Source organism: Podarcis erhardii, assembly GCF_964252035.2.
Source record: "Podarcis erhardii genome assembly, chromosome: 5".
Lineage (NCBI taxonomy): Eukaryota > Metazoa > Chordata > Lepidosauria > Squamata > Lacertidae > Podarcis > Podarcis erhardii.
Window position 1 is genome coordinate 73,866,635 of NC_138509.1, and position 19,020 is coordinate 73,885,654.

The 19,020-nt window shown below is 42.2% G+C and overlaps 1 protein-coding gene across 2 annotated transcripts in view; it reads right to left on the reverse strand.

The window, feature by feature from the left end:
- The window catches only part of PAQR9 (progestin and adipoQ receptor family member 9), a 54,503-nt gene that overhangs the window by 25,322 nt on the left and 10,161 nt on the right, over positions 1-19,020 (reverse strand). The window contains exon 2 of one of the 2 annotated variants that reach the window (XM_081862662.1): positions 11,443-11,761. The exons of the other annotated variant lie outside the window; for it this stretch is intronic. The gene's annotated coding sequence lies outside the window, so the exon portion shown is untranslated. Of the gene's footprint in view, positions 1-11,442; positions 11,762-19,020 lie in introns of those variants that run through there. 2 annotated transcript variants of the gene reach the window in all.

The window sequence follows — 19,020 nt, forward strand, 5'->3', positions numbered from 1 at the left end:
CCCAAATAGCTCTCCCTAGCCAGGATTCTCCCTTTTCTGCGCCTCAGTCTGGTTAAGACCGCCTTGAAGTAATGCAGACCCCAGAGTATTTGTACTTGAAGAAAATGGGCAAGATATAGGAAAACTACAACTCAGTGGAATCAACTAAACTAAATCTGCTAAACAGCATCAACTCATCTCATTCAAATCTCATTTTAAATAAGGACACTTTTTTTAACAACCAGAAGAATGAGGTTGGGTTGCACAATCATTCCGTGTTTTAAGAATATGCTGAGAAAACGTCCCAAGATAATAAATATTTTTATGAAGTAAATTGCACTTGTAAATGTCCTAAGTAATAAAAATAAGAAATAGCATTATTCAAAGTTGATTGTAATGGAATTTTTTTAATGTGCTGCCTGGGATTAAATAAATTTAAGCAGTGGTCTATTTGGAGTAATGAAGGGTACAATACTATATCTGAGATCTACCAGCTGTGGGGCTACAGATTTCAGAAAAAGCATTGCTATGCCAACAGATATGCCTGCCCCCCCCCCACAAAAACCCATGCTGGTGGGACACCTTAGATGTGCTGGATAATATATATTTTTTTTAAAAATGACCTGCTTGTACTCTGTTTCAAAGCTGGATTGCGAGGGGTCAAGCTTCTCCAGGCACACAAGTAGGATGGATTCTGCTGCCAGGGTGGTGGGAAGGGGCACGAGTCCGGCTGGAATGCAGCATGGCAGGGCTGTCAATAATGGGGGTGGGGTGGAGTTGGTCTGCCATATGGATTGCCAAGAAGACAGGGCGGACCATGAGGGCTGGCTGGCTGATGCAGGTTGGTGCAAATAATTTTTCAAGGGGTGTGTAGACAGGGTGTGTGCTTGTTCTAGCTCAAGCACAGGCAAACTCAGCCCTCCAGATGTTTTGGGACTACAACTCCCATCATTCCTAGCTAACAGGACCAGTGGTCAGGGATGATGGGAATTGTAGTCTCAAAAACATCTGGAGGGGCGAGTTTGCCTATTCTTGTTCTAGCTGCTCTGTTCAACTGCACACCTGCTGACTGGCTCAGTGACTGCCTTTCTTGACGTTCCCCAGCCTTTTGATCCAGAGCTGAGCAGCTTTCTGCTTGTTAAGCTCAAACACAGTGGTTGATCTGGCCTACCATCCCTGACAACCTCAGGGGCATTTTGTAACACACAAACATGCTCCAAATTATGCACCACTTCTAAAGCAATATCACTTCCTGTATTCATCCATAATCTAAACTAATATTACCTGCCTGGGTGTAGTGTTGACTTGTGTGCCCATCTATTGGATGTCCAATATAAAACCCAATGGAAAATACTTTCTATTGGAGCCAACCTCTATCACGTGAATAATATGCACAATTCCTTTGCAAGAGGAATTGTGTTTGAAGGGGAAGAAATAGAACTGGATGCTCTTCTTGGATAAGACAAAGGAAGTTCTCTGTTACAAGCCTCTGTTTTGAACCTCAGACCATTTTATCTTAGTGTGTCTGCATTAGTAAAATTTCTTTTCCCACATTGTCCTGTAACAGCATGTGCTGTTAGGATATGGGCGGTCCAACGATGCAAAGAGCTGCAGAAACCACTTGCCACTAGTGCCCCGCCCCCCTTTAAAAGGCTTAGACGCAAGTAGATTCTTTGGATAATGGCTGAAGCCTACCCTCCACTTGCAAGGAAAGGATGTTACAAAAAGCAGCAGCCCTACTCCTTGGAATTGATGTCGTCCAGCCCCTTGAGCTACATTTTGAAGTCTTGTAAAAACAGGAGGAATGCTGTTTGCTCTTGGGACTTGGTCTGCATTGACCATACCCGTACTGCGTCTTTGATGTGGGGGAAAAGACTGACAGTTTGAAATAATACACTGGCTTAGGGCTCCAGGTCAGGAACAGCAGCTTTTCTGGATGGGATTTTGGGATTCCAGCCATAATGAACTGCAAGAGGTTATGTATTTACAACCTTGGAGAAGGTGGGCCAGCACTGCCAAACAGCAGACTAACCAGCGTGTTTATTTTCTACTACTTCCATTCTTGTGCTTATACTTTTTTCTTCCTTAAATAACATTTTGATTTAAAGCAGCGTTTTCTTGTTTTACAGTGGTACCTCAGGTTAAGAACTTAATTCATTCTGGAGGTCCGTTCTTAAACTGAAACTGTTCTTAACCTGAGGTACCACTTTAGCTAACGGGACCTCCCGCTGCCGCTGCGCGATTTCTGTTCTTATCCTGAAGCAAAGTTCTTAACCTGAGGTACTATTTCTGGGTTAGCGGAGTCTGTAACCTGAAGTGCCTGTAACCTGAAGTGCCTGTAACCCGAGGTACCACCGTACTTGGGATTTTTTTTTTATCCCCCCCTCCCGTTTTCCTGATCATTAGAGATGATAAACTGAAAAAAATACCTGGATGTAAATAGAAGTGGGCCAATCACTTTGGTTCCACTCCCCCCACCATGCATCCATGGCTGTGGACAAAAGGCATTTTATTTTAGAATCAATGGAGACCACCCAAATATTAATTCTAAAAATTGCTCATTACTAAATGCCCCACTATTTTGAATCTCATTTACCTTTCCAGAACAGGCTAGCCAGGAAGATACACCTCTGAGACAAAGCTTTGCCCAAGGTTATTCGGAAACCTTCATGGCTAAGCAAGTGTTAACGGAACACAGGGTCAAAGGAAATACTGTAAGAATGCAAATGTGGGGACTCTCCCTTAGGTACAAAAGGAAAGCTTAGGAGAAATGGGGTTAGGACTAGAGTGATGCAATCAGGAACCAGAGAGGCTGCAGAGGAGGGATGTTGATACTGTGGAATAAGCTGGCATGTTTTGGGGGTGCTGCTGCTGTGAGCCCCTCCACTGAAAGCTCCAGGTTGTTTACCCGTGGAAATAAACCATATATCATAAAGTCACACGGGCCCCTGTTGTTCTCCATTCCCAAAGGAAACACAAACCCTGCATAGCACGCCTGCAACCCTTTGAATCCTGTGCAGCCGCTCGGCGGAGACTGGGAAGGCATGTAACATTATTATTAAAAAGCTGCTTTTAACGTGCCTATAACGTGATGACTCACAAACACCCACAACAGCATTTTCAGCTTCAGAGAACTCAAAAGTCACTGTAAGATCCCCTTTGTATTAGCTCCAGTGCTATATTTTTAGGTTTTTAAATTTAGAACACTTCACTGCAGAGCTCTCATTCCCAGCCCACAGTTTCACCTTATAGTAGTCCTTCACAGTTATAATTTTGTTTGCCCGGTTTTCTTTACTGTGGTTGCAATGCTAGCTAGGCAGACTTCTTCGGAAATAAAAGTCCCATTGACAGCAATGGGCCTTTGCTCCTAAAGCAAAGCACACACACTTTGCACTGGTGCAGATCATCTTGTTTACATGGAAAAAGCATCAGATCAGTTAGTTTTAAATGAGACATGTGGGGTTGCTTTGGCTGATTACACACTGCAGCCGCCGGTGCTTCACACCCAATTTTTCTTTTCAGTCACCCAAGCTGAAATACCTCCCTTTTCCAAACGCTTTTTCGTTTTCATTTATCATCAACTGCGATGAAATCAAAACAGCTGTTCTGACAGATACTCTTCCTCAGTCAAACTTCCATCGTACTGTTCCATTTCGGTTCCCACCCTTTTCATGGTCCCTGAGGAAATCCTGTGTTGCTCTTAAAGCAAATGGCTGGGGCGGCAACCCAGCAAAAGACTTGGGTTTGACCTCACAACAGAGAGATCACTTCTCCCTGAGCGCAGCTGCACATTTCACTGTTTAGCAGAGTTATCCCCTTAAGAAAAAACACATTCAGGAGTCTGGATGCCTTTGCTACAAGTAGCTCCATTTCTTGACTGGGCTCTAAGCAGCAAAGCAAGCATTGACCTTGAGAAACCTGGGAGCAGGAACGCAGCCAAGGAACGCCTCACAAAGCCCAATTTCTTGACCTCCCTGGACAGCGTACAATTGACTGCACTGAGCGGCCCTCTTGCTCCCCCTCGTGGTCAATTTAAAACACCTCCTACCACTCCCACAATAACACAAGGGCCCTGCAGGATCAAGCCAATGGCCCATTTATTCTGGCTCCCTGTTTTCACAGTGGCCAAGCTTGTGGGATGCTCAAAAGTAGGCCATGGGCTCCTTTTCCGGACCAGGCTCTCCTTTTAATATAAAGCAACAAGCAACCCATTATTTTTTATTATTTTTGGGGGCAAAGAAATAAGGGCATACTATGGTATCACAGGCACCAACACCTCTGGGGTTGCTGGGGAATACAAGAAGAGATGTACTCAGCTGGTCCCTGTGGGAACAGTTGAGTTAGACCTTGGGTCCGATCCAGCAGGGCTCTTAAAAAAGCTTTTTTAAAAAATTGATTTTCGTGGGGAAAAAATGTGTAAATATAAAATATAACAAAAAGAAAACAAAAAATGTAAATCATAAAGCACAACAGGGCTCTTCTTATGTACCTCGTATCTCTGCATTATGTAAGTTGTATACTCTCAATCTCAGGTTTCTTTTAGCTTCAGCAGAGCCAGACTTTTACGTACACTCTGTTCCCCTGCTCTGCCTCTTGCTAGGCAGTGCCTAACTAATCATCACCCCCTTTGGAATGCATTTCTGATCCAAGCGCTCATGACAATGTGTCGGATATATTTAGGTTTCCTTCCTTGGGACACTTGGTGGCCCCTAATGCCTTAATCACTGTGCTACTGTTGTTTACACTTCTACCAGACAAACCGCTACTGGGTGGAACGCATTTTGGTATTTGCATTATCTACTTTGCGGAAGCGGGGAAGAAAGCATAATGCTTTGTGCAGCTTACCAGGTAACTGGCAGGTGCTCAGATCTTCCTGGAATCTGTCCAGTCTTTTTCTTTAAAACTCAGTCATACTACTTGCCTTTTCCATTTTGAAGATGGAAAGTTCCAGTGGTCGACTGCATATGTGTGTGGTAGGGTTATGTTATACAGGTAGAAGCAGATGGAAGTTTGACAATTAACTGCAACAACCTTTTTTTTTTTTTAATTAATTATCAATAAAATAAAATGAACCAAGGAAAATGATCGGTTGCAGAGAAAAACTTCACATGCAACTAACAGTTGGTTTGATAATACTGATTAATTGAGGTTTGGGGGGCTTAGTCTGGAATATTAGCAATCTCTTACAACTAAGTTTAATATATGAAATCTCTCCAATAAATATTTTTCCTTTACCAGCATTGTATATTGTAAGCATGGATAGTGTACTACTCTTTTAAAAATTCTAGATCACTTTTCTGCATGTGCTCATATTTATTATGTAATTCTAAATATCCGTCAATTTTTATGTGATATAATACCAAATATACTTTAAAAAAGTTAAATTACAGTCGTTGACCTGGATATTCTGATAGGATAACTTAAGAACATTACCAGAAGGAAAGAATCCCTTCCTTCCCTGCTCTGACGTTGAACAGTTCTTTGGAAATAACTAACATTATATTTAAATTTTTAAAGTAAAAATGTTAAAAATGAGCATCTGTAAGCCATGTGCATGTCCAGTTCACAGTCCCCTGGTTATAAAATGTTTCTGAAAATAAGAAGAAAGGATACTGCTATGATCTGTGTTTGGCCAGGTGGGTCCCTGGCATACACAGACTGATCCTTGTGATTTGTGCCTCTTTGCTGCTGCCCCCAACACCTGCAGGTCCCTGGGCTTTAGCCTTGTAGTCCAGCCCCAGCAGCAGTACTGTCCCCCAGCAGCCCTGTTCCCTTTCCCATGTTGTTCTGGGCCCCACAACCCTAGAGAGAGGCTTTGTAGAAGGGTGCAGGTGGTTGCAGAAAGGAGGAGGGGGTGGGAAACTCTTCTTCTGTGAACTTCCTTAAGTCAATAGTGGACGGCAGGATGGAGTGTTCACCTGACTTCCCAACATGGAAGCCACTGCCAGTAACCAAGAGCGGGAGGGGTAAGACAGAAGGGCAGTTGGTGCAGTGTGGGTGCAGCGGCAAAGACAATCTGATGTTCCTGCCACTGCACCCACACCATGCTGACCTCCGCTCTTGGTTACCAACAGCAACCTCCACATTGGAAATCCAAGTACAGTGGTACCTCGGGTTAAGTACTTAATTCGTTCCGGAGGTCCGTTCTTAACCTGAAACTGTTCTTAACCTGAAGCACCACTAATGGGGCCTCCTGCTGCTGCCGTGCCGCCGGAGCACGATTTCTGCTCTCATCCTGAAGCAAAGTTCTTAACCTGAAGCACTATTTCTGGGTTAGCAGAGTCTGTAACCTGAAGCATATGTAACCTGAAGCGTATGTAACCTGAGGTACCACTGTAAGCAATTCTGTCCCACCCCACTCGACCAACCGCTGTGGACTTAAGTTGCCTTAGTATTCCAGTCTGTTCTCTTAAAACAAGCACTTTAAAAGTTGAGAGAAACATACCACATATGGCTGCTGTATATATTGTAAGCTACAATTCATATTGAATCACAGAGCATTTTTTTTTGTATTGCTTTGGCACTGAAAAAAAACCTCACAGCCCTAAGTTCTTTTAATGCAAAACTTTAATGCTTTCCCGGTGCATTAAATCTTAAAGGGTGCCCATAGGAAACCCAGTAAAAGCATGAATGTTTAATTCTGATCAGATTAAATTGTGAGTGGAAACTGTATCAGGTCCGCGTAGGTCTGCAGACCTGCTTCGTCTATTCAATTTGACTCCAAGATATACAGTGCATATTAAGTCATACCGAGTGTAATGGAAACCCTTTATGCTATTCTGCGAGGAAGTTCCTGTTCTATTCTTCAACTTTTTGACTAGCCTTCCCCAACCTGGTCCCCTCCAGATGCTGCTGGACTCCAAGTCCCATCAGCCACAGTCAGCATAGCCAATGCCCAGGGATGATGGGAGTTGTAGTTCAAAAAAATGGATAAAAGGATCAGCAGGAGTAGCAAAGCAAGGATAGCACAAGAACCTTGGTACCATTGTCCCAGTTGATACCATAGTTTAGGAGGCACATGCCTCATACCCATGCACTTCTTGTTTTTTTGGCAACCATTACTAAAGAAAGGGACGCAGGTGGCGCTGTGGGTTAAACCAGAGCCTAGGACTTGCCGATCAGAAGGTCGGCGGTTCGAATCCCCATGATGGAGTGAGCTCCCATTGTTCGGTCCCTGCTCCTGCCAACCTAGCAGTTTGAAAGCACATCAAAGTGCAAGTAGATAAATAGGTACTGCTCCAGCGGGAAGGTAAATGGTGTTTCCGTGCGCTGCTCTGGTTCGCCAGCAGTGGCTTAGTCATGCTGGCCACATGACCCGGAAGCTGTACACCGGCTCCCTCGGCCAATAAAGCGAGATGAGCGCCGCAACCCCAGAGTCGGTCACGACTGGACCTAATGGTCAGGGGTCCCTTTACCTTTACATTACTAAAGAAAAATATTGCCTGAATGCAAACTTACAGCCCAGTTCCATACCTGTTTACTTGAAAATTAAGGCCCCCAGCGTTCAGTGGAGCTTTAACACAATTCAGCATACTTGGGATTTCAGGCTCAGTTTCTAAGATGTGCAACAATCCTGTATGGAGGTTATATTATTAGGAACCTCCTCTTGGTGGACAAAATGGATAGTAAAACTACCTCAAGAGTATGGATGGAGAACAAATCATCATCATCATCATCATCATCGTCATAGTCATCCCAGTTCAGTTCAGTTCATATCTAAAGGCAAACCTACCTAATTTGAACTTCCCAACACAGTTCACTTTCTGAAGCGTAGTCATCCTCCAAAATGAATTTTGCAGTACAACTCTGTTAGGAGATTTTCAGTTAAACGCTGATAACTTTCCATGAAGATTTCTCTTTCTTTCTCTTTCTTTTCTTCTTTTTAACTGACATGGAAACATGAAGAGCTGAACTTTTGGTAGTTTTGAACTGAAGACTGGAATAAATGAAAAACTGAGAGCATCCAAAATTTGGCAGATTTGCCCATCCATACTCAAGACACACTTTTTGAATTACCGTATTTTTTGCTCTATAAGACTCACTTTTTTCCTCCTGAAAAGTAAGGGGAAATGTGTGTGCGTCTTATGGAACGAATGCAGGCTGCGCAGCTATCCCAGAAGCCAGAACAGCAAGAGGGATTGCGGCTTTCACTGCCTCTTGTTGTTCTGGCTTCTGAGATTCAGAATATTTTTCTTGTTTTCCTCTTCCAAAAGCTAGGTGCGTCTTATGGTCTGATGCGTCTTATAGAGCGAAAAATACGGTATATGTTCAACCTGTCCCTAACGCCAAGATAAGATACTATACTACAATTTTGCTCTTGGTGTACAATAACTTGTGTACAAGAAGTAATTGCTTGGTGAGCTCTATACTGGCCCATCAATCAGGAACTACCATATTTTTCTGTCTATGAGACGCCCCCATGTATAAGACACCCCCTATTTGGGGGGACTCTGATTTAAGAAAATGGGGGGAGATCTATCCGTGTATAAGATGCCCCAAATTTTGGACATTATTTTTTAGGGGGAAAACCTAGTCTTATACACGGAAAAATGCGGTACTTCCTACCCAAGGCATAAAATGTTTTGCAGAACAGGACCCAGACTAATCTTCCTTAATACATTGCAATCCAGAAGCAGCTGGATAGTGAACCAATCCTCTCCAGAGTGCTATGCAATACACAGCTGAAGATTTAGCTTACTTTCTGGTACTGCTACACATGGAGATCAAGGCGAGCAAGTCATTATTGATGTCCTTAGTAAGAAATAATAATAATAATAATAATAATAATAATAATAATAATAATAATAATAATTTATTTATTTATTTATTTATTTATTTATTTATACTCCACCCTTCCTGCTTCAGAAAACAGGGCTCAGGGGGGCTAACAACAAATTTAAAACACTTAATTGATGCAACAAAAAACAGCATAAAATACAATATAAAACGGGAATAACAATAAATTCAGAATTCAAAAATCAATTTAGGGGGGAAATCCATCCAATAAACATTAGATGATCACCAGGGCTAGCTGGCTAAATTAGTCCTATTTGGGTCAGCAGGGAGACCAGGAGCGAATTAGCTGTGGGATCCAGAGTGGGTAATCTTCAAAATTCAATTCTTCCAGGGAAATACCATTTCTTTTTTTTATTGTACTTTATAGTGTGGAAGGCAATCCCCTTTCTTTGCCTTTTGCAAGTCACTGCTGTGACAAATGACATGACAGGGGAAAAAATGACCACAACTGACACTGGTGTGCTGACAACTCAGGAGCAACGCAGTACAACATGGTAAATACCTAATTTACCACAGCAGGAGCTTGCAGATACATACCAGTGAATAAAAAGTATGATGCGCTATTTGGTTAGCTCTCATCTGTCTTAGTGTGGGCCCCAAAGATAACAAGTGTTTGATCTTTCCAGACTTAAACAAATGGCTGTCACTTACATAGATGGTGGTTTCTCTGACATACAGTGGTACCTCGGGTTAAGAACTTAATTTGTTCTGGAGGTCCGTTCTTAACCTGAAACTGTTCTTAACCTGAGGTACAACTTTAGCTAATGGGGCCTCCCACTGCCGCTGTTCTCATCCTGAAGCAAAGTTCTTAACCTGAGGTACTATTTCTCGGTTAGCAGAGTCTGTAACCTGAAGTGTCTGTAACCTGAAGCACCTGTAACCCGAGGTACCACGGTACTACAGTAGTGCTTTTCTATAGAATAGTAATTATCTTAGATTAACAGCAAATTTACTGCTATTAATCTCACCCACATGATATATGGTAGGGTAGAGGCCCTGTGCCCCACCCACCCCAATATTGTTGGACTGTAGTTTCACCATCCTTGACCATTAGCAATGCGGCTGGCACTGATGGGAGATAGAGTCCAGCAACATATGGAAAGTCACAGGTTCCCCATCCCTGAAGTATGCACCAGACCTCCTGTGTCTCAACATTCCCAAAAGTATGCCAGATGGGTGGGGTACAAATAATAAATTATTATTATTATTATTATTATTATTATTATTATTATTATTATTAATTGGGACTGGGGACAGGCCTTTTTCATACTGAGCTATACTGAGGCTCTGGAACAGCCTCCTGAGAGAGGCTCCTTTTGCTCTCCTTAATGTGGACAGCTAAAATCTCTTATACCGTAAATGATTTATATATCCCACCTACATGTATATCCCAATTTTCCTTCAAGAATCTTAAGATGTGCATAGTCTTTCCTACTTTACATTCACAACAACTCTGCAATGTAGGTTAGGCTGAGAGAGAGCAACTGGCCAAGGTTACCTGGTGAGCTTCATGGCTGAGTGGCGATTTCTCTCACACCTGAGTCCAATACTGGCTCTCCTGCCCTGATCTATTTTAAACTTGCATGTCTGTATTGGTTTTTACTCTATGAGGATGCCAATTGTCTTAATAGCTGCCTCGTACTTGGCTATGTTCTGCTCCTTTTAATAATTTTGTTGTACTGTATTTGCTTCAGCTTGTCGTTAGCCTCATTGATCTTCTTAAAAGAAAGGTGGAATATGTGCGCTTTAATGAAGGAATAGATTTAGACACACAAGGCGAAACCTACAATTCTTACACTTGCTTTCATCTCCTGCACACATCCGAGGTGGAGCGCCACTAAAAGTGAACAATGATTAATTGTGTCACTTAAGATGGCGATCTGTGTTTTTTGTTTTAATGCAACATCAACTTTACCGTGTGTCAAGAGAGGAAGTGAATTAGTGTTGCATTAACAAAACAGGTCACCACCTCAAGTGACATAATTATGCTGCCATCTGTACTCAACAGGGCTCACTCCCAAAGCAGTGGGTAAAGGATAATAACTTTGGTGCATGCCTCAATTTTTTAAAAAAGAGCTTTGTACATAGCAGCCAGAAGAATGACGCCACATTCAGCACACCCTCGCCTCTCCTTCCTGTAGAGTTTGTATCTAGAGACAATCATGTTCAACAGGTTCACAGTCAGTTTTCTGCAATTCTATAATTCCAGGAATAGCTATCTCTTCTCTAATGCCGAGCACTCCAGTTTGCCTGTCTTGGCCTGCAGGTTTGTAGAATTAGCATATCTAGAAAGATACTACCTGTATCTTTTGTGACTGGAACAGACACATACCCAGTATATGTGAAGGCAATTTAAGTCACCTGTTACTACAGCACTTCCCTTTTAGGTTAGGATGCCTCCTTGATTTCATTCTGCAGCTCAAGACCAGCCTGAACATTTTGACCAGAGGGATGATAGCACACCCCAAAGCCAAAAGGAGGAGCTGGAAAGACAGGTGCAAACATAAAACAGAATATATGGCAGGCTGCCTTCCAACTAGGTGAGAACTCACCTGCTGATTACATGCGCTTTGCAAGTAGGAACACCAATAGAGATTGCAAGGAGATGCGGAGAAGCTCCTGACACAGACTTCTGGCAAGCCTGTGGCACTGATATACAGCCTAGGAGGGCATCTTATGACTCCAGTGTTTAGTCAATTGAGCACAATGACTGTCAATAATAGGTACAAATCAAAACAAGCTCCTTATCACTCCTTAAAAAGGAGGTTGGATCCTTCCTAAGAAACAACTGGCAACAAAACAATGAAAAGAGACGTCTCTGCACAACAAGATGAATGATACTGTACGGAATTTTGCAAAATGTTATGCTTTACCAGTGACCCTCTGGTGTAAAGTGAGCCTCTTGGGTTTGCCGATTGGAAGGTTGATGGTTCGAATCCGTGCGACGGTGGTGAGCTCCTGTTGCTCTGTCCCAGCTTCTGCCAACCTAGCAGTTCGAAAGCATGCCAGTGCAAGTAGATAAATAGGTATCGCTGTGGTGGAAAGGTAAATGGTGTTTCCGTGCACTCTGGCTTCCGTCGTGATGTTCGACTGCGCCAGAAGCAGTTTAGTCATGTTGCCCACATGACCCAGAAAGCTGTCTGTGGACAAACACCAGCTCCCTTGGCCTGAAGCGAGTTGAGAGTTGCACCCCATAGTTGGCTTTGACTGGACTTAACTGTCCAGGGGTCCTTTACCTTACCTTTTTACCTAAAGCAACCAAGCCCTGATGACATGATCATCAGGATTTTGCTATCTTCTTGAGCCATGGTAGCTAAAGAGAACGTTTCTGAATATAGTCATGTCCTAAGGACTTATTATTAAGAATATGGTGCCCAGTGTTGTGCTGACACTGAAGAAATGATAGGGCCCTAACTTTGTCTTGTAATATAATCACTGTAGGACCAGCTAGGCTGATTCTACTGAAATGAAACCACTGACAAAGCGTTCAAGGCTCATCTGTACAACAATGTAGCCTTCTTGAAACTTAACACGTTTCAAAATTGTTCAGTTCAATGATGTATGGTTTTCCTTTTTATTTGCTCATATTGGCTAGATCCAGAGAGAGCAATGCTTAAAGTGAGCACAATGAAATCAAAGAGATTCAAATCAGCTAAGACTGATTTGTCCCACTGATTTCAATGGGTCTGCACTGAGCGTGACTAACACCCATTACATCTTCCAGATTGCATCACAGTCTGAGTCTAAGTGACAGTAAAAATGCAGTGAGAACACTTATGTACACATTGCATGGAATCGTTACAGCTGTGAAGGCCATCATTTACATGTAACATGGGAAACAATGGGAACTGCGGTCCAGCAGATCTAATAATGTTCATAAGCAAACTTCACAAGTTGATCTAAAAGCTGATTTCAGAAACAGTTTTATTTGGATTTCTTTACTTCCCCCCTTTCTGCCAAAAAATGTACAGTACCTTGATTTTACAATATAATTAGCAACCAAGACTTTTAAGAACAAATCCTTTAAAAAGCAAACAAGCAAACAAACACAGAAGATTAAAATAAACGCCTGCACTTTGCTACCTTCATTTTCACAGGCATCATCGTAACAAAACCCTGTGGCAAGAACAAGTGCTCAACACACCAGCAGGTACAAGGATATCCCTAACAAATTCCATTCAATAAACTCTTAAATACAGCAGCAAACTCAGAAATATGAACTCATAGTGGGATGTACAATATAGGCCCTTTAACCATGGAGTTCCTTCACTGGTAGCCCAAGGGGAAATTGTTGCCCATTGGATCAGACAAGAACCCCCCAGAAATGAACAGACATTGACACGGTACACATATCTCCTTCTCCCTCCTGTAATAGAAAAGGGATGGAAGGAGAGCTGCAAGGTTGATAAAGAGAGACTGGAAAGTGACTGGAGAAGGATTTTTTTTCCATTGCAGCCATCAACCAGGGAGACTATAAGTAGTTTCCACGGCTCTTGAAGGTGGCTGAATGAAGGTCTCTTATTTCAGCTTCCCAGCCTCAAAAACACAGTGCAACTTTATTTGGCCCAGTTCTGGGGACACACCTCCCCTCCTCTTTTTTGCCACCCTGCAAGGAGGCAGAGGGAAAGAATGCATGCAAGGAAAAGGTGCATAGCCCCAAATCCATGGCAGGCCACCAAGGAAGCAGTTGTTCAGTGGCTGCTCTTGTTTCGCCTGAACACACTACTTGGAAGTGGTATTAGACAGCATAACAGCAAGCTGTGCATCCTCTGTCCCTGCTTATGTGAACAGAGGAACCGCCACATCTCTCCTGGGTGTGTGCATGTCTATGAGCTGTACCTGTATTAGCAGCACATCAACCTCTTTTTAAGTGAGATACACAGTCCCCCGCTGTGCCTGATATTTTGAACTATGTTGCACCAGGTCTCCGTAAATTCGACAATGAATTGCTCAAGCCTACCCAGGGCAGGGCAATAGGCACCCTGTTCAAATATGCTGTTTCTACTTTAACATTTCCACTGAAGGGAGAGTTTCTACTTCCAGGGAGATGCTGACATATGAGTGCTTCCAAACAAGTGAGCTATATTCATCTGGGCTCACCTCTTTTACCCCCTCCCCAAAATTATTGGGTTCGTCGGGTGACAACAGCAGAAAACAGCTATTTTTGCAGTTTGCATCCTGGCTGTGGAATGGTCTCCCTAGAATGACTTGCCTAGTGCCCACTTTGTGGTCCTTTTGGGCCAAGACCCTTTTATTTTCCTAGTCCTTCGACTCTTACATTTTAAAATCTAAAATTTATTTCTTGGTGAGGATTTGTTATACTGATTTTGTACTCCTGGTTTATATATATATATATTTTCTGCACTTGCATTTTACTGTTATTAAAAGCCATCCAGAAAACTCTGTTATTGGGCAGCATATCAATATTGTGAACGAATGAATGAGTAAGTAAATACATTCAGTTGCACTTCTGAATTGACTCTAAAAACCAAAATCCCATTCTGCAGCAAGTCTGATTGCAGTTTATGCCTCTATTAGCAATCTTTCCAGGGAGATACACATATCACAACTTCTGAAAATAAAATTGGCCTTAAAGAATACATAGGTGCTGGAGTTATCTCTCTTACTCTGTGCAAGTTATGTTGGGCAGCTCCCAACAGAAGGACAGAGAAGGAAAAGTTCTCAGTAGGCTGTTATCAACAAGCAACACATGATCTGCATTTTTATAAGATCAAGTACTTACAGGCACACCCTGGCTCTTTAAAAACCAAAGACAGCAAAAATAAATTACATATAATACCCAAGAATAAAATAATATAAATACCCAGTGGAAGTTACTGAGAATTAACTGAGAATAATATAAATACCCAGTGGAAGTTACTGAGAATTAACTGGCTTTAATCCAAACTCTTCTCTTTAAACTGGCTGAAGCACAGACTGCCCTTCAAATTTATCCAGATCTGATTACCACCACTCATCGAGTAAGTCCCTAGATGTATTTTGTCTGTCTCACCTACTCAGATGTACCATTCAGAAAAGTAGTTTCAAAAAGAGGACCACGAGGGTTGGGAAAGGGATAGAGTCTTTGAAGCTACAATTTTGTGGGGAGTCAGCCCCACTGGACTGTGAATAATTTTCTCTGAAGTAACATTATTACATCTGGGGAACACTGCAGTCATTTCAGTGTGTAACTGTACCTTGTGTTTCACTCTGAAAGGTGAAACAACACTGTACCAGCGTTGCATCAAAACAAATACAACAATATAAAACCAATGAGAATTTTCCCCATTTATTTTCACTGGCAGACGGCAGGACAGACGGTGACTTTTTTCTAAGCATGTACTAACGGTAAATTCTGAGCAAAGCAATAAATATTTTCAAAAGAAACATGTTTGCTTTACCGCTCTCTTGCAATTCTGTATTCTGTTGTGAAGACACTTTGCTGTTCACACCATACCCGGGTAAGGCATTTTGGTAAAGACAATGAGAATTTGCAGTGCAATCCTAACCCTGTCTACTCAGAACTAGGTCCCATTGAATTCAATAAGGTTTACTCCCAAGATCATTTCTGAATTTTTGAAACAGAAACTGAACCACAAGTGGAAGGGTTTGCAAATGTTTGTTTGTTTGTTTAAATCTTACAGGCATAAATGCTTCTTCTACAGATGAGAAAATGAACCACCAGAAGTAAACAACACTCTTAGTGTCAAACACTCCATTAGTTCTTTCTGCATTGCTTTCAAAGTGTTTCGAAGACAGTTACTAATAAACATTTCTGATGAGGTAGTTAAGCAAATAATCCCCATTTTATAGGTGGAGTAACAGAGAAGGATGACTGAATACATGTCTGGCATAATCCTGTTGACTAAATGGTTCATTCCTATGCACAATCAATGGAACTTAATTTTTTTGGGGGGTCTTAATTCCCCAGTGAGGACAACAAAACTGCATTTCAAAAAAGTGAGCAATCTAGACAAAGTTAAGCACTACAACATACTGTTTATTTCTCTGAGCGTTAATCAAGCATGTGCTTGAAATCGGCGGCACTTTAAAAAGTGCTGAAGCTTTGCTGGATTGCACCACAAAGCCACAACCACAGGGCCCCAACATGGCATCAGCACCTGGAAGATACCCAAGACTCAAATAACCCGTTTCCCCCTCCCCACATTCATACGCACATTATGCAGCGATGTAAGTTGCAATGAATGGAGCTGGATGAGTAGCAATATAGAGAACGCCATAGACCTCTTATTGTCTGTAATAACTTTCAGTCTGCTACCTGAAATATAGGCAAGGACGGGGACTTACAAGCCTCTACACCAAGAATTAGGAACCTGTGGCCTTCCTGACCTTGTTGGACGACAACTCCCATCATCTCTGACCATTAGCCATGCTGGCAGAAGCGGATGGGTGTTGCATTCTAACAACACCTGGAGGGCTCCAGGCTCTCTGTCCTGCTTTCTGCCCATGGTTGAACCAGATTGTGTCCCAAGTGTTTATGGTGAAGTTCTTAATTACATAGAATCATAGAATCATAGAGTTGGAAGAGACCACCATTTCTTCTTATGAAAAACTTGTGAATGACTATACTGACTGCTGGCAACCAAACTGGAATTAGAATCCAGGTGCAACTTTAATTCTCAGCTCTGTGCTCCAACAACTTAAGCAGGAAACTGTAACGTGCATAATTGGGCAATTACTGTGTGCATGATGCCTTGCTTGTAAGGCAGGGGTGTGCAGCCTGGGATCCTCCAGATATTGTTGGACTACAATTCCCATTGTCCCTGACCACTAGCCACATTGGCTGGGGCTGATGGGAGTTGGAGTCACCCAACAACATCCTGCTGTAAGGCATGCGGACAACAACCAAATGATTTTAGCTAGTTTCAAAGCACAACGTCCCCGTACAATTTTGCCCGGAGGAATACTATACTAAGATGGCTTCTACTGATTCAAACACAGAAAATAGTCAAGTTACAGTTCTGTTGGAATGGCTAACTAGGTGGGAGTCTGAACATGAGAAAATAAGTTCAAATAAGCTCAGAATGAGTAAGGCAGAATGGTAACATTTTTGGTCTGCCTGCTCCATTTCTACATATTAAACATGGAGAGTTGTGGATTCACAACCTTTTCTGTGGCCTCTCAACTTGAAAATGTTAGCCTCAGAAAGGGATGAATATTTTGATGCCAGTCCTAAGGATACCTTTTTTTGAAAAAGTGCAGCTGATGAAATGGACTGCGGCCCTTGAAAATTTATGCCGTAATAAATTTGTTAGTCTTTAAGGTGCCACAATAATCCTTGATGTTCTCGCTCAGAAGCAAACCCCATTGATTTCAAGGAATCTAATTCTGAATAAATGTGTTGTGAACCACCCTGAGACCTATGGGTATACAGCGGTATACAAATTTAATGAATAATAATGATGGTGAACAAATGCTTTGAAGTGTACTTTTAGCTGCACTCTTAGGTAGGTACAACTGGCATACAAATGAATGTACTCCAGGCCGCACTTTCAGACATTCTATAATATCTAGTATGGTCAACTTGGGATGAAAAATAAACAAACTGAGAACTGGAACATGTTCTGCAGCAACTGGAAACATTATGTTCTCTATAGAAATCACTATGTTTTGTGGCATATATATCACATAAACTCTCAAACAAAATGTTTTGCCAAAGCCAGCAGGTTTCCCTTGGTATGCAAAGCACCTGCCCTTTATAAGTGTGTATAAAGATGCTTTCAGGATAACATCCACTGGTGCACTATTTTACGAAACATAGTTTGTAAGCCTTGTATGGCTTGAGGGCCACATTCTGTTCTGGGAAACCATCCAGGGGCCTCATGCCAGCCCAGAGGCAAAAGTGGGCAGGGCAGCAACTGTAAATTTTAAGTTTATGCAGTAGGCTAGTTTCCACACTCATACACCTTTCTATCTTCCATCCAGACAAAAAAGGGGTCATGATCAGAGTTCAAGATCACATTCCAGCAAAAATACCTGAGGCTAGTGTGAAGCAGAGCTAGTAAGGGGTGTGGCCTGGGAAGAGGAGGTGTGTCAGGGAAGAGGAGTAGCCTGGGGGCAGAGCCCTGAGGCCTGAATAGGCTTGTAGGGCTGGTCCCTGGATCTGAGAATTCCTACCCCTGGTCTGTTAGGGAATCTTCCATAAAGGGGGTCCATTGCTCAAATACCAATGAACAATGGCCATCCCATTCCCCTACAATGTTTTAGAGAAAGGCGTTGAATCCAGACACATTACAGAAAGGAAGAAATATTCAAAGCTTTGTACAAATCTCTTCCCTAAACAGCCCTCAGCAGCAGAGTTGGTGTCTGGACATAGAATATGTCTACGGATATAATGAATGGCGTCGTGCCCTCATACCTATCTGGAGTTGCCTCTTGCTCACAAATAACGTAGCATAGCTTTTGCCACTGACTTAAAAAGAAAATGATGGACCTTCATATTATAGCTTTCTCCCCATATTTATGGACAATAAACCATCAATTAGCAAACTATGCCGCCTTTGCTATAGGTGTGCCCTTCAACAGGGCTAAAACCAAACATTCAAATACTTGCACCCTAGAAATCCTGCATAGAAATGCGGCAATCGATATCTGAAGCACAGATAGCCTTAGCAATGATTTTCAGTTAAAAAACGGTGCTCTAACGTGATCTACTTTATTGGCTGTCTTATTATTTCTTGTTATGATATAAATTGGGTTTACACCGCCCTGAAATTCAAATGGGGTGAAGGGCGGTAGATAAAGATTTCTAAACAAATATTTGCCTTCTGATAGATCCAGTAAAAGACATATAAGCAACCACAAGTAACAACTGACTCCTTAGGTGGACTTAGGATGGTTAGCATGCTTCATATCCATGGATCATGGAACGACTCCCGACTAGGAAAAAGGTTGTTAGGTCTCTAGGTGGAAAGAGTAGTAAAGTAAGTAGCTGTAAGAACAGCTAACACCATATCAGCACCATAAGCTTTTATCTGTAATTGAGATATATATAGAAGCCATCACATGGTCTAAATATCAAATGTATTTTTACCGTTCGCCACGGCCTTTCTGACATTGCTTTGCAGGATGCCCCTGACGACGTAACTAGTAAGCACAAAAAGCAAAACAAAAAACCCGCCCGCCACTCATTATACGGTATAAACCTCTTTTCAGATTTAAATTGGACTCTGAGGTTTCTCATAGCAGTGAGAGTGTTAACTCCTTGACTTTTCCATTTTCCAG